This window comes from Rhopalosiphum padi, chromosome 4 (assembly GCF_020882245.1).
Source record: "Rhopalosiphum padi isolate XX-2018 chromosome 4, ASM2088224v1, whole genome shotgun sequence".
Classification (NCBI taxonomy): Eukaryota; Metazoa; Arthropoda; class Insecta; order Hemiptera; family Aphididae; genus Rhopalosiphum; species Rhopalosiphum padi.
In genome coordinates this window covers 53,019,893-53,033,555 of record NC_083600.1, presented here as the reverse complement: position 1 = coordinate 53,033,555, position 13,663 = coordinate 53,019,893, and the positions used below count along the sequence as shown (strand labels likewise).

At 27.3% G+C, this 13,663-nt stretch overlaps 1 long non-coding RNA gene across 1 annotated transcript; it reads right to left on the bottom strand.

Moving 5' to 3' along the window:
* Positions 1–5,738: 5,738 nt before the first annotated feature.
* LOC132930797 (uncharacterized) lies at positions 5,739–13,663 on the bottom strand. The gene is made up of 6 exons (XR_009662279.1): positions 13,612–13,663; positions 12,583–12,621; positions 11,377–11,415; positions 9,616–9,642; positions 8,786–8,842; positions 5,739–5,954 (listed from the first exon to the last, which is right to left on the bottom strand). It is a non-coding gene; the product is annotated as an uncharacterized LOC132930797 (long non-coding RNA).

Genomic DNA, 13,663 nt, shown 5'->3' with positions numbered 1-13,663 from the left:
GTGTTCTGTTAGTTATTTTCAAAAATTAAACATATAATACTTATTAGTAAACGTACAATTTATAAAAAATAAAATCGGATATAAGAAACAGAGTGAATGAAAATAAGTAAGCACTCTGCTGTGCAGTAATTTTCGAATGTCTAAAATCAAAAATGGACTGCGTTTTATATATTTTTTTCAGAGAAAATACAGTCCGAGATTATACAGTTGGTTATTTTACGGATTTTTACGGTCCAATATTCTGAGTGAATACGATGCGGTTTCGAAGTTATACTTTCCGATAATCAATGACAATATGGTCTGAATATTTAAAATACGGAATAATATGTGTGGCATAAGAAAACAAAGAAAAATATTTTATTCCAAATTTCCACGATCCCAGACTTAATATAATGTTTTAGTATTTATGTGGTCCGTGAGATAATTTTCTGGGACTTGACGGCATCTCCATAAAGCACATAATTTTAAGTACATCCTTATTATGGTTATGCCATACAAACACACATTTTAACAAACGTATTAACAAAAATTTATCGACATAGAGTCTCCTCTTACCACCGCATTCTAAAAAATAAAAATAAAAATCAATTATTTGTTATTTATAAATGAGTTATAGTAATTAACGTAAGACGACTAGTGTGAACAGTGCTATAAGTTATTCCATTCCACTCGCCGTTCTCGATACGGATATTGTGTTGAATTTAGTACCACGACACCCCAGTAATGGCCTGCACACGTAGTCACTAAACTAAAACATCTCCTGATCAACCGTTCCTCGGTGGTTTCGTAGCGATAACCCGCTTCAGTGGAGCTCAGCAAACAAACACCGTGACACAAGTGATCTTCCCAGTTTACTCGAATTGAATCGTGTCGTTATCATTACAATTTCCCGTGTAGAGGACAAGTTTAGTATCATCTGAAAGACACAGGACAACAGCACGTGTAATAGCCAGCCCCGACAGCAGCCCTCTGTGCGGTACAACAAACGATTAGAGGAAGAGCCAGAGCCGCAGCTCCGTCGTCACCCGCTGTTCTGCAGGTCGTTCGTCACGGAGTGTCAAATGAATTTCCATTCTAAACTCCTACTGAGGTCATCAGCCGCGAGTAACGACCACGCGTATAATTTTGTAAACACACAATATTATTGCATTATTATGCTAATGAATGTCGTTTTTTTTATTGTAAACTCTATATCAGACCACGTGAGAGAAAATATTGCACATTACAATTAAACGTTTAACGTAATTTATTGCATTCAAGTGTAATAAAAACCTACTTAATATGCTGTTATACTTCAATCTTGTGTTCCATTAAAATATTTTGATATTCTGATATGTGAGTTATTAATTGTTATACGTTACATTCATAATACACAATATTAAATTATACATTTCATGTTGTTTATTAGTTAATATAAATATCATAATTTCTTAATATAATCAATAAATAAGTGTTATCTGTTACCATTTGTATATTCATAGATTACTTCCAAATCAACAACAGCACAATAGCTCTTAACAATTACCACAGTTAATATTATTAAAACTTTAAGTGAAATCATAGTTTTTGTTTAGACAACTACCTACAAATAACGATAAGTATAATTTTTAGTTTCGAAGGGTAAATCTAAAATGACTGCACTCTACATAGCACTTTTATATCATAAACACTGCCCAAACAGCGCCTATTTACTTTGGATCATATTATGCATTAAAACAAATAATTAAATATTTTATGTATTTGTTTCAAAAACATTTGTTTTAAAACCCAAATGAAAAAATATAATGTTAAGTCTCAAGTGGTACACATATGTTGGAGTAAAATCAAAATATAAAATGTATTGAGCTTAAACTCAATTTTTTAAATTGAATTATTTATTCATGGCATTTCAGTAATATTATTAATTGGTAGTTAATACCAAAGTTTTAAATAAAAATAAAATATTTTATTAACCTAATTACCTACTTTCTACCATACTCAAATACGGTTTTTTTTTATTGAAATACGAACAAAATAACAATGAAGTCACATAAAAATTCGTACACGGAATATTTAAAAATATAATCACTGTTAATTACAACGTACCTAAAGCATACACTGAACACGATAACGCCTATTCGTATGCTATGTCACTACCTATCAAACTAATAGCATTTGCGTTTGGTTTATCGTGAAAAGATAATTTGATTTTTCTCCACAATAAGGACAAAATAACCCGGTATCGATTTATAATTTATATCATAAACTTAACGCGTTTTTTCAATGTATACTATACATATATTTTCTATTTATTTAATTTTCAAATAACCCAATTAACCTTTGTGTAAGTCGAATACCTAACCTAACCAATTTTTTTGCTGTGTGTTAGTATATGTGTGAATCTGGTCTAGCCGTTTTGAGTCTAATAGGTTAATTGACCGTGAACACTGTATTATAAAAGTATATAATGTAATAAAGCCACTTTATCATAGTTATGAAATATCTACGTATAAATATATTAACTATAATTTAATGATATAAAACCCCTTATCCTTGCATTTTAGAGTTAAGTAAGAAATGTATGTGTATGTGTGTGTGCAAAGCTTCAAAACGTTATTTGTAACGTTATAACGAAAAAAAAATTAATAACATATTTAACATATTATTATATCATTAATCATTATATTAAAGATTAACAATACACAAAAAAACGTATTTATAACGTAAGCAATTTAATAACGTTATTCGATTTTTTTTTTTTTAATTAATCTAATAACCTCTTCAACAAATTCTATAAGTTTTGTAGTTCTTATATTACTTTGTGATTAATTATACTACAAATTAAATGTAATTTAAAAAAAATAAAACAATTTTTATATATTTATAAGTTATAATGTTAAATAACTTCTAAAAATATAATAATATTAAACGGAAATAAAATCAAATAACGTTTGAACGTGCAGTAACGTTAAACATTAAAATTGTATAACGTTAAAATAACCAAAATCAGAAAAACGATAATTTTTTTTTTAAATTTAAGCCCTGGACTTTTCAGTATAGTATATTTTATGTTTGTTGTTGTATAATAAAAATGTGTTTTCTTCGACCACAACGGCTATAGCTACCAGTGTAACTCGATTCCGGTGTGTAGAAACCAAAGTAAATTAAATACGTAGGTATATGTTTTAAACGGATATATAAAAAAAAAAATTAAATTAATCAAAAATGTATAATATAGTTTAATGACGACATATCAATTTCATTAAATAACGATCGTTTATAATCAGAACACTGAATGTTTTTGCATGAGTCATTTTGCTTTTATACTTATACATTGTGAAGAATTCGTAAGACTTCTTTATTGTGAAGCAACCGGAAAAAACATAATTAAATGATTTATAATTTAAAATGTACATATATAATAGAGTTGGGCAATAACAAATCGCCAATTTGTACGATATTATTGATATCGAACGTTATAGTGTGTTTGTCTGGTCTACCGAAGAGAACACTTGTAATTTTAAAAAGTATTTGCTGGCTTGAGTCAGTTAAAACATTCAGTACGATATAATAAAAAATCGATGTTCTATCATTTATTTAAAATGTTGTAATAAAACGGAAAATTTAAAGAAATAGGTTACAAAATGTTACACATTGACTTTATCAATATAAACAACAATTGGTAAATAATATTGTTGACACAAAATGTGCATAACATAATTACATACGAATAGTAACACAATATGGTACACTAATGTTACAAATCTTTTAAGTTTTAATTGAATTTGTCAACGTATTGAAATAAATTAGAAAGCGTGCGCGTGCTCAATGTATTTTACTGAATATTTTAATTGTATAGGAAACATATAGTATATCCTATTAATTTATTCAATCCATGGGTGCAATGCGATAGGAGAGAGACTGCAGGTGTTATCACCGAACTAAATTTATCAAAGAAAAACTAGTGCATATACTAGAATAACTTTTGCAAAAAATAATTTAAAAGGTTTTCTCTATCGTATTAAAGTTAACAAAAAAACCAAAATTGTATATAACAATAATATCGCATTTGTCACATTTCGTAGTCTTGTTCCCTTTTATTGCCTACAATGTCGGGGAATCATACGGTTTCTTCGTGGTAAAACAGCCGAAAAAATATAAAATATACATAATAGTGATGTGCAATAACAAAACACTAATTTGTATGATATTATGGCTATCAAACGTTATAGCTTTTTGGTTTTGTCTGACGAAGAAAACACTTGTAATTTAAAAAATTGTTTGTTGGCTCAAGGAAGTAATAAGATTGAGTACGATTATATAATAAGAAATGGCTGTTATATTATCATTTACTTAAAAACTAACATTAAAATAATGCACTAAAAACGGAAAATTTAAAGAAATAGGTTACAAAATATTACACATTAAGTGACTTTACCAATGTGTATAATAGTGTGATTGTATATTTAAGTAATATGTATAAACAACAATTGGTAAATCATATTGTTGACACAAAATGTGCCGAAATATTTTACGATCAGTAGTATTAGTGACACGCGGTACACAAATGTTACACATTTTTTTACATTTTAATTGAATTTGGCAACGTTGTTTTGATCAAAATTCGACGACCACTATTATTATAAAGTATTACTATACTCGATAGCGCTCTCAGCCCCGCGGGCGTCTCTACCGCCGCCCGAAGAAAACACCGATGTTGGTCTAATCGGCGTGCACACACGCTATCACCGCTACTTAGTACAATAGTACCCGTGGTTCAGATTTGACAGGCCGACACTACATTATATTATCACTCAATTAATTACATATACTATACACTATATAATGTGTACTCGTAGTAAGAATACCGGCCAATCACACCCAAATGTGTTTATTATCATTAGGATTAGGGTTTTTATGACTTTGCATTTTTTTTTTCAGGTTGTCCAATAGCTCCCTTTCTTATACATGTAGAAATGTGTTTCGTGATAACTATATATTCAAAATATCAAAATTTCATTTTGCATATTTTACCATATTTTATTTATAAGTGCATTATTTGTGTTATTTTTGTTTTAAAGCGCATATTAGACGGTTTTTTTTATGTAAAATTCTGAAAAATACCGTAATTTGAATCTGAAATAAGTTTGATTATCTGTATTTTACAAATTATCACTTATTTATTGTTGATAATTCAATATGGTTATACGGAATAAAGGTACTTACTTAAATATATACGTATTAGTACCAGATAAAAGAAGATTTACAACGGAACATTTAAAACAAACAATAATGCAACTATTTTCAAAAAATATATATGTATATATTTTTTTAAATTTTTTTGTAGTAAAATAGAAAATTCAAAAATGAACTAGACATCAGACAATAATCAATGAGGATACAAATGAATTTGTTTTATGAACAGTTTTACAAAATCTAAATTAAGCCATTTGGCGACGATCACAAAAAATAATACTCTGATAATTAGATAACAGTATTCAATGCGGGGTGAAATTTACCAGTAAGAACTGCAGGTTTGAGAGAACGTTCAACTTGGAACTTAATACATCCATTAGCCATTACAGATATGCACACTTAAAACTTATTAGGCAGCGCAGAACCAGTGTTTTATTTCGATTGATATCAAATTTTAGATAGAAATTTTAACAAAAAAAAAACAAAACAACAATTAGGAAAATAATTTACAAGTGACAAACACTTGAAGTTTACGAAATTACAAAAAATACAGATAAAGCGAATTCCATGAATTGTAAATGTTATTTATTTTAAAATACAAGATAATTAATTAAATTAAATTTTTATGTTTATTAACAAAAATTAAAAAGTTTCTTATTGTCTTTTGGTTTACTCTTAATGGTTTTGATATCTTCATTTATCCTCAATCTCAATGTCGGTTGCAAACAATTTTGAAATATATTCTGTGCACCAACTTTCAACATTAAAATGTATCATAGCTACAAAAAAAAAAAAAAATAAAAACCTAGATTACATAATGAATTTATTTAATATTTATAAAATATAAAATAGGTAGGTACATTTGAAATGTATACATATTTATCTGAATATAGGTACGAGTATGAATTGGTCAAGTAAAACAATTTGGTGGTCGTTGTATCAACGAATAATGGCACAGTGTAAGTAAAAAACTTAATAAATAAATAAAAATAAGAACAAAAAACTATAAAATAAACTCATGATATAACTACAGACCGCTGACTTACCTAGGCTCGACATATCCGTTATAAAATAATTAATCTACACTATTGCCTATGTTCACTTAATATATGTATTAATCAAAATAAACATACCCACACTGATACTAAACTTTTATAAATCCCTGATCAAACTTATTTGGAAATGTGGCATCCAACTTTGAGGTAATATCAAAAACCCAATATTAACAAAATTCAATCCTTTCAAAATATAGCTATAAGAAAACTTTTAAATTCCCCTCTCTATATCTCAAATTCCACTATACATTCTGACTTCAAACATAAATCTGTACACGGTGAAGCAAAAATCGATTACAAACGTTTCCGCAACCGTATTTTCTCCAATAATAAATTAATAACCCACTTATTCAAAATTTGACAGTCTCCTTCATACTTGTCAATCCACCCAAACGACTAAAACGGAAATAAGAGGCACTCTTATCTCCTCCAATATGAACTACCATCTAACATTCAAATCAAATAATGCATCGTGTAAACAAAATATAAATATAAATAAATAAAATTCAAGCCTGAACGTTATTAATGGATAACTACTCTTACAAGTATACAGGATTATTCTTTTATCATTATATACTCATTATTTCGTCAAATATTGACTTTTTTCAAAATATTTTGTATCATGCTTTTCTCAAACTGTTAATTTATTTTATTTTATTCGCCCTTTTATTTAATAGTGAAACCGCTATCAACTTTTGATTTTCAAATGGTGATCTATTTATATTTAAATGTCATAAAATAGTACGGTTATTTTTTTTATGGATTTTAACGTTAAAATAATTATTTTTCATTTAACCGTTAGTGAGTAATAGAGCTGCTAAAAATAACGTTTGAGGTTTTTAGTTGTTTATCCTACAGATTATTACGGCTGTGAGGCGTTGATATAACTACAGGTACTACGGTCATCACTGTGTTGATAGTCGCGCGATAACGAGATTATTACATATGGAAATATGTACCTTCTATTACCTGTTACTTACGAGACCACTGGTCTTCGGTAACAAAAGTATTATAAAAACTGAAAACCACCAAACTTTAAAAAGCTATATCTCCCTTAAAAATTAACGAAAAATAATAATTTGAATGTTAAAATTCATATACAAAACAGCCTTATTAATTTAGTACATTTTAAATGTAGGTTCCCATTTGAAAATCAAAAATTGATAGTTTCAGTACTAAATAAAAGGGTGATTCATACAGTTTGAGAAAAGCATAATACAATAAAATATTTTGAAAAAAAAATTCAGTAGTTGACGAAATAATGAGTGTATAATGATAAAGGGATCATCCTGTATATAAAAAGTAAGTATTTTTAGTGATTTCATTTGATAATTTGTAAAAAAAAAAAATGTGTAACTAATAGGCATACGCATTACCTTCAATCTCATACACTTATTGTGCCGTACGTGTTTAGATTGTATACAACAAATAAAGAAAAAAAGAAGATATTGACAGTTACAACTTTTTGTATAACAGCAATACAATAATTATTGTACATCAACGCTTCGCATCCTTGCGTAAACACATTGTGTAAGATTGTGTAGAGACATCTGTATTAGGTCGTGTTCTCGATCTTACATGGCGTAGTTTTCACAACCCGTCGTTACAGCGATCCACCGATTACACCTATTTACGTGTGCTTTTATTTCTCCAATATATGATCCAAAATGTGACTTGTTTTAGTTTATTAGATCAGAATGATTTACAACACAATGACAGTTTAACTGATGATAGGTTAAATGGTACCTACTAGGTTGGCTTATCCGCTATAGACACGGTCGTCCTAAGTATATCATTTTTTAAGTATAACATTTTTGTTTTACACCAATGGACCAAGGGTTATATTTCAATCAGGTTTATAATCCTATAAGTTAATAATAGCTAATAGGTCTATGAATATTATCAATTATATGGTATCATATATTTACAACATAAAACAGATCAGTGATTTAACAGTTTAGGATTTGTTTACTTTTGTAAAGTAATCATAAATTGACTTTTTATTTTATATTTATACAATTTGGGCTGAAAGGTTGGTATGCTTGTATACTTTAAAATTATTAATAAGAAACCAAATTACTCTTAAACATATTAGTTATAGTTTAAAAAATATTGAAATCCCAGTGAATGAACACTTCAAGCCCAGTGTGTGAGCTGCTAACAACTAACAACTAACAAGTAACAATATTAACTGTTAATTTTTAATATAAGATACATAATCTTCTTAAAATTAAAACATTTATGAGCGATGTTCAATTACTGGAGGGTGTTCAATAACTGGACGGTTCACCTACGTTAAGTAATATTACCACCATAAATAATTATAATAGAATAAGGATTGATAACATTTTATCAGTTATCATACAATCCATTATTTAAGTATATAATTATCTTTATTTTTTGTACGATATTTGAAGCTAATCGCTGTGAGCCTATATTCTCAGTAAATTACAGAATTTGAGGTTCAGCATTTACGCATAAGGTATCATTATTTTATAATTTAACTGAGTACTAAAAATATTATTATTATTATTAGTGTTCAATATAATACATACTTCCACTGTTAACAAAGATAAGAGCTAAATTATAATAGAGGTATTTCTTTGCAAATCCTATGAAAAAAATGTACAACATTATATCATATTAGTGAAACTATTTAGACAAAAATGTATTTTTTCGGATTATTTGTACGATTAGAAATTATATTTTAAATTTATAACGTTTGCAATTGTGTATATATATATATATATATATTGACACGAACTTTTTTCATTGTAGTTATTAAAGGCGAAGTAACAAGGTTATAAATGTTTGACCAAATTGTATTTATGAATAATTGTATACATAAGTGTAATTATTTTTACAAGAAAATGTATAAAAGAGTATACGAAATGTTTATTTCATAATGAGCGAAGTTAATAGACAGAGAATGACTTCAATTGATGGCGACGCCTTTTATTTTTTGGTACCGGTGGTGGTCATAGCCACACAAATAATAAGGTCATCGTTCAAATCCGTGTACTTTTATAGGTACATAAAATTAAAATATTTTTGATTATAATGATAAAATTAAAACTAACTGCAGATTTCTATAAAACTTCTCATTCCTCCTATTATAATATACAATTATAGTTTTTATTTTATAAATATTAGTAAAAACATTTAGCATATAGTCGTAAATTTTCAATACTAAAGATGACGTGAACAAGTCTACACAAATAATAAAGGTGTGCAATAAATAATTTGTAAAAATAAATATTCTATAGCATCAATAAAGATTTCTGCTGTAAATATTGTCATGAGTTTATAAAATGTACCTAGTGGTCAGTACCAACAGGATTAATAATACTAGTGGTAGTGAAAATGGTTGAACGAAATAATTTACCATTCCATGTGCAATTATATTTGAATTCTAAAAAAAAAAATAAACAAAATATAATTATTAAATCTATTATTAAATACATCATAGTAAAATATGTCTATATTCTGTTTCACGAGAGAAGAAACTCTTTTTGTCCTCGATCACATCTCTCACCACTAACCTAACCTTTCGAGTACGAGAAGATGGCAAAATTTAGCTTCCGTGGCAATCGCCATTCGCCAATCGCCGACAGTCAGTCTTTCTTCTCTCGTGAAACGGGGTGTAGCAAACCTAAGTTAATAACCAAAAGTCTAATGATTCACTTAAGCCTGAATATCACTGTGTGTGTGAATTTTTTTATGAAACAAAAATGTTCCGATTTAAATAAAGTTCTTGCGAAAAACGCATATACAAGGTAAATTCAAATTCAAGGAACTCACTAATTTTAAATATCTTGCGAGTCTAATTTTCGATGTTTTTAAAAAGAGATAAACAAATGTTGCCATTTTTTTCTGATATCATATACCGGAGCACGACATGCACCAAATATTATATTATGTTCACGACTATATAACTTATACACAATACACACACACTACACGTTCATGGTAACTGAATTTGGACAACCAATCGGATCTTTACAACTTACACAGTTAATTTTATTGACTGCAATAATAGTTGTATAGTTATTATAATTTAAAAAATAAAAATAAGATAAATCCTAATCACTGGGTGTACGTGATTGTAGAGATGGCTTGGTTACTCGTGGTAATACTCAAGACCGTTCTGCTTAATCTGCTGCTGTCGAAAACAATTTTTCCACTAATTTTACCGAATAATAAATACTCGTCTCCCAATGTTGACTTACTGTCGTCCATTTAAATAATTTTACAGTATACGTAATGAGACCCTATCATTAAACAAATCTGTGATTGCATTATTATTTTATCTAATCAACAATAATCTCAATCACTTCTGGAATCTGAACTAATATATTACATGATAGAAGTCTACACAAATAATACACGTTCGAAATAAATAGTTTATCGAAAAATACACATTCAAGTTAATAAATACAAATATTTCATACCTAACAGGTATTAATAACGATTTTTACAGTAACTTTTTTCACGATCACATACAATGTACCAAACAATTTAAGCGAATGAGTGGTACTGAAAAACGTAGCACAAAATGATTTTCCTGTCTAGATACGTTTTCAAATGTATTGCGAAAAACTAAATTTAAATTTCATACATTGGAGTACTGTGTATTGTAACAGGGGTCTCGCTTGATATTGGCATTAATCTATTTTATATTTTTATTGAAAGGTTAAATGTTTATTATTGACCAATTTTTAAACGGCTACTGTAATATGCTGGACTAAAGCGTTTATTCCAATATTGATGAATAATGTTTGTTGAAATGTGAAAAATTTCGTTTAATAGTGCCAATGATGTGTTGTATGATTAACATTAGAGTAAAATAATCCATTATCAAACTTCATGTATTTATTATGTTATTATCTCTTATAATCTGTTGGATTTTTTTGGAGATATTTCAAGTTTTTTATGATATATGAGTATTTTTGAACAATAATTTCTTTGTATAGGTACCTACTCGTAATAAAAAACAATGGACCTATACGTGAACTGTTTTCGTAACAAATATTAATAAATTAAGTATTAATATTCAAGTTTTGCTTTTACAATATACTCGCTATACAATGAATAATTGACACTATTTTGTTCATAAAATATAATTTAGTTTATACTTGATTTTTACCTGATAACATCTTTTGATCTTCCTGGTTTCCCCAACCAACTATAGAAGAAAGTATAAAATTGTTAATTAATAATTATAATATTTTTTTTTATACTTAAAATTTAAATGCTTCTAAAAATGTAAAGTACAATCTATCAATATAAAGTATAACATAATGTCATAATCTAAAATAAAACGCTATATTAATAAATCATGATGTAAAATATACCATTATGTATATTATTTTATTGTAAATTCTTAAAAATCCGTATTTTTTTTTATGAAAAATAAAGTTAATGCTAAATGCATAAATCATTTTCAGTATTTTATATTTTTAAATGATTTTATGTTTTAGATTTCCAAAAAAAAAGTATATTACCTATTATATTTATATATATTTTTTAATTAAAGTAATATTTTTAAATGTGCATTTATTGTTATATGGTTGAATATAACTGTTTATAAAATTGTTATTGACCGTTTGAGCAGTTCTAATAAGTTTTAAAAAAATGCGAGTAATAAAAAAATTGAATAACATTTACAAACATTTTCAATTCTTGTACTAAAACAACGGCGCTATAGTGGCATTTCTCGCACTCTTGAACATGACACATTTAGTTAATTATATTAGTATAATTTTTCAATTAATACAAATACAAATTAGCTGAAAACTTTTGTGATTTATTTAAAATTATTTTTAGAGTTTTACAAGTGAACATTAATGTTGCCCATTGGAAAAAAAAAGGTTTTATTTACATATACACCTGATTTTTTAAGCGTCTGTCATTGCAAATGTTGCTTTTAGGGGAAATGCGGGAAATCAAAATTAATGTTTTGTATTTGAAACAAGCAACTACAAGCACTAGGGAATTTATTAATAATTAATAATATTGTACCCGTGTAATACGAATGAAGGTTGTGTTTCAATACACTAAAATACGCGTATATAAGTCAATAAAATTATAAGAATAATAATGAGAACTCATAATATTATAAAATTAATCTAATTTAAACTTAGATGAATTATCAATTCGTGAAAAAACAATTAAATTAAATTATCATTCTTAGTAGGTAGATAGAATTCGGTTTTCTTTGTTTTTATTTACATTTCAAATAGTAAAATACATTTAAATTTTTTTTTTTCTTCGTGATTTCAGCCATATCAATAATATGTGAAATTTCATCAGTATAATTAATAAACAAAGTATACTATATTAATGTACTTACCCCATTGATATGATTTTATTAGATTTTCGAATGGATTATCTGTTAATAAATAAATAATAAATGTGTTATTACAAGATAAAAAAGGTTTTTTTTTTACATATTGTTAGGTATTATACCATAATATATTTTTAATGTTGTGTCACAGTTAAAGAAAAATGGTTTACATATTTTACTATTTGATTATATTTATCTTGGGGACCCGGCGTGTTATACTTCATACGATTATGTCTCAATTGCGTAGTTAAATATTTTGGCTACAGAACATCTCACTTCACCTTAACAGTACACCAAATACATATAATTACTAAAAAGTTCAAATCTCATTCAAACATAAGAGTGCAGAGTTTTTATAAATGTTGCTTGAGCGTTTGATAGAGTTTATCTTGATGGTATACTCTATAAATGAAAAATATCTCTTTCAGCATCTTATTATCTAATATTCCTACTTCCGAGATCTATACATTTTTCCTAAAATATTTTTAACATGCCTTTTAGTCGTAGGAAAAAAACCGTATTCCATTTCAACATAAAGTGGGTAAATATGCCTTTAAGAAATCAAGTAAAGTATTTGCGAATTTCATACGATATAATATTAACCTGCAGCCCACATTTATAGTACAAACGAAATATTCTCAATATCCATCTCAGGTTTCTATTTGCTTTAAACTATTCTCAAATCAAAGCTTCATATTTTCGTATAAATTCTATACTGTATGAGTTTTTATTAAGACTCATTTGGGCGTATTCAAGCCCGCACCATTCAAGATTTTCAGTCTATCACTCTTCGACTAATAATCTCGGTCACTGGTAAACAAAAAATCTTAGATAAAGACCTACAATTTGTAAGAGTTGACCAAGCGCCGTTGTTGCTGAGAACTATTTAAGGAATATGATTAAAATTTTCGTAATATAAATAATAAAAGGAAGAAAAAATATTTTGACCAGCTTTGGATCCAAAAGTCACATTAAGATCTCTGTGATCATTGTAGTTTCAAGAATGTAGTTTTTGTCAAATAATTATATACTTACTATTGTAACCAATATTTATAAACTTAATAAAAACTGTTTGAAAAATTTATAA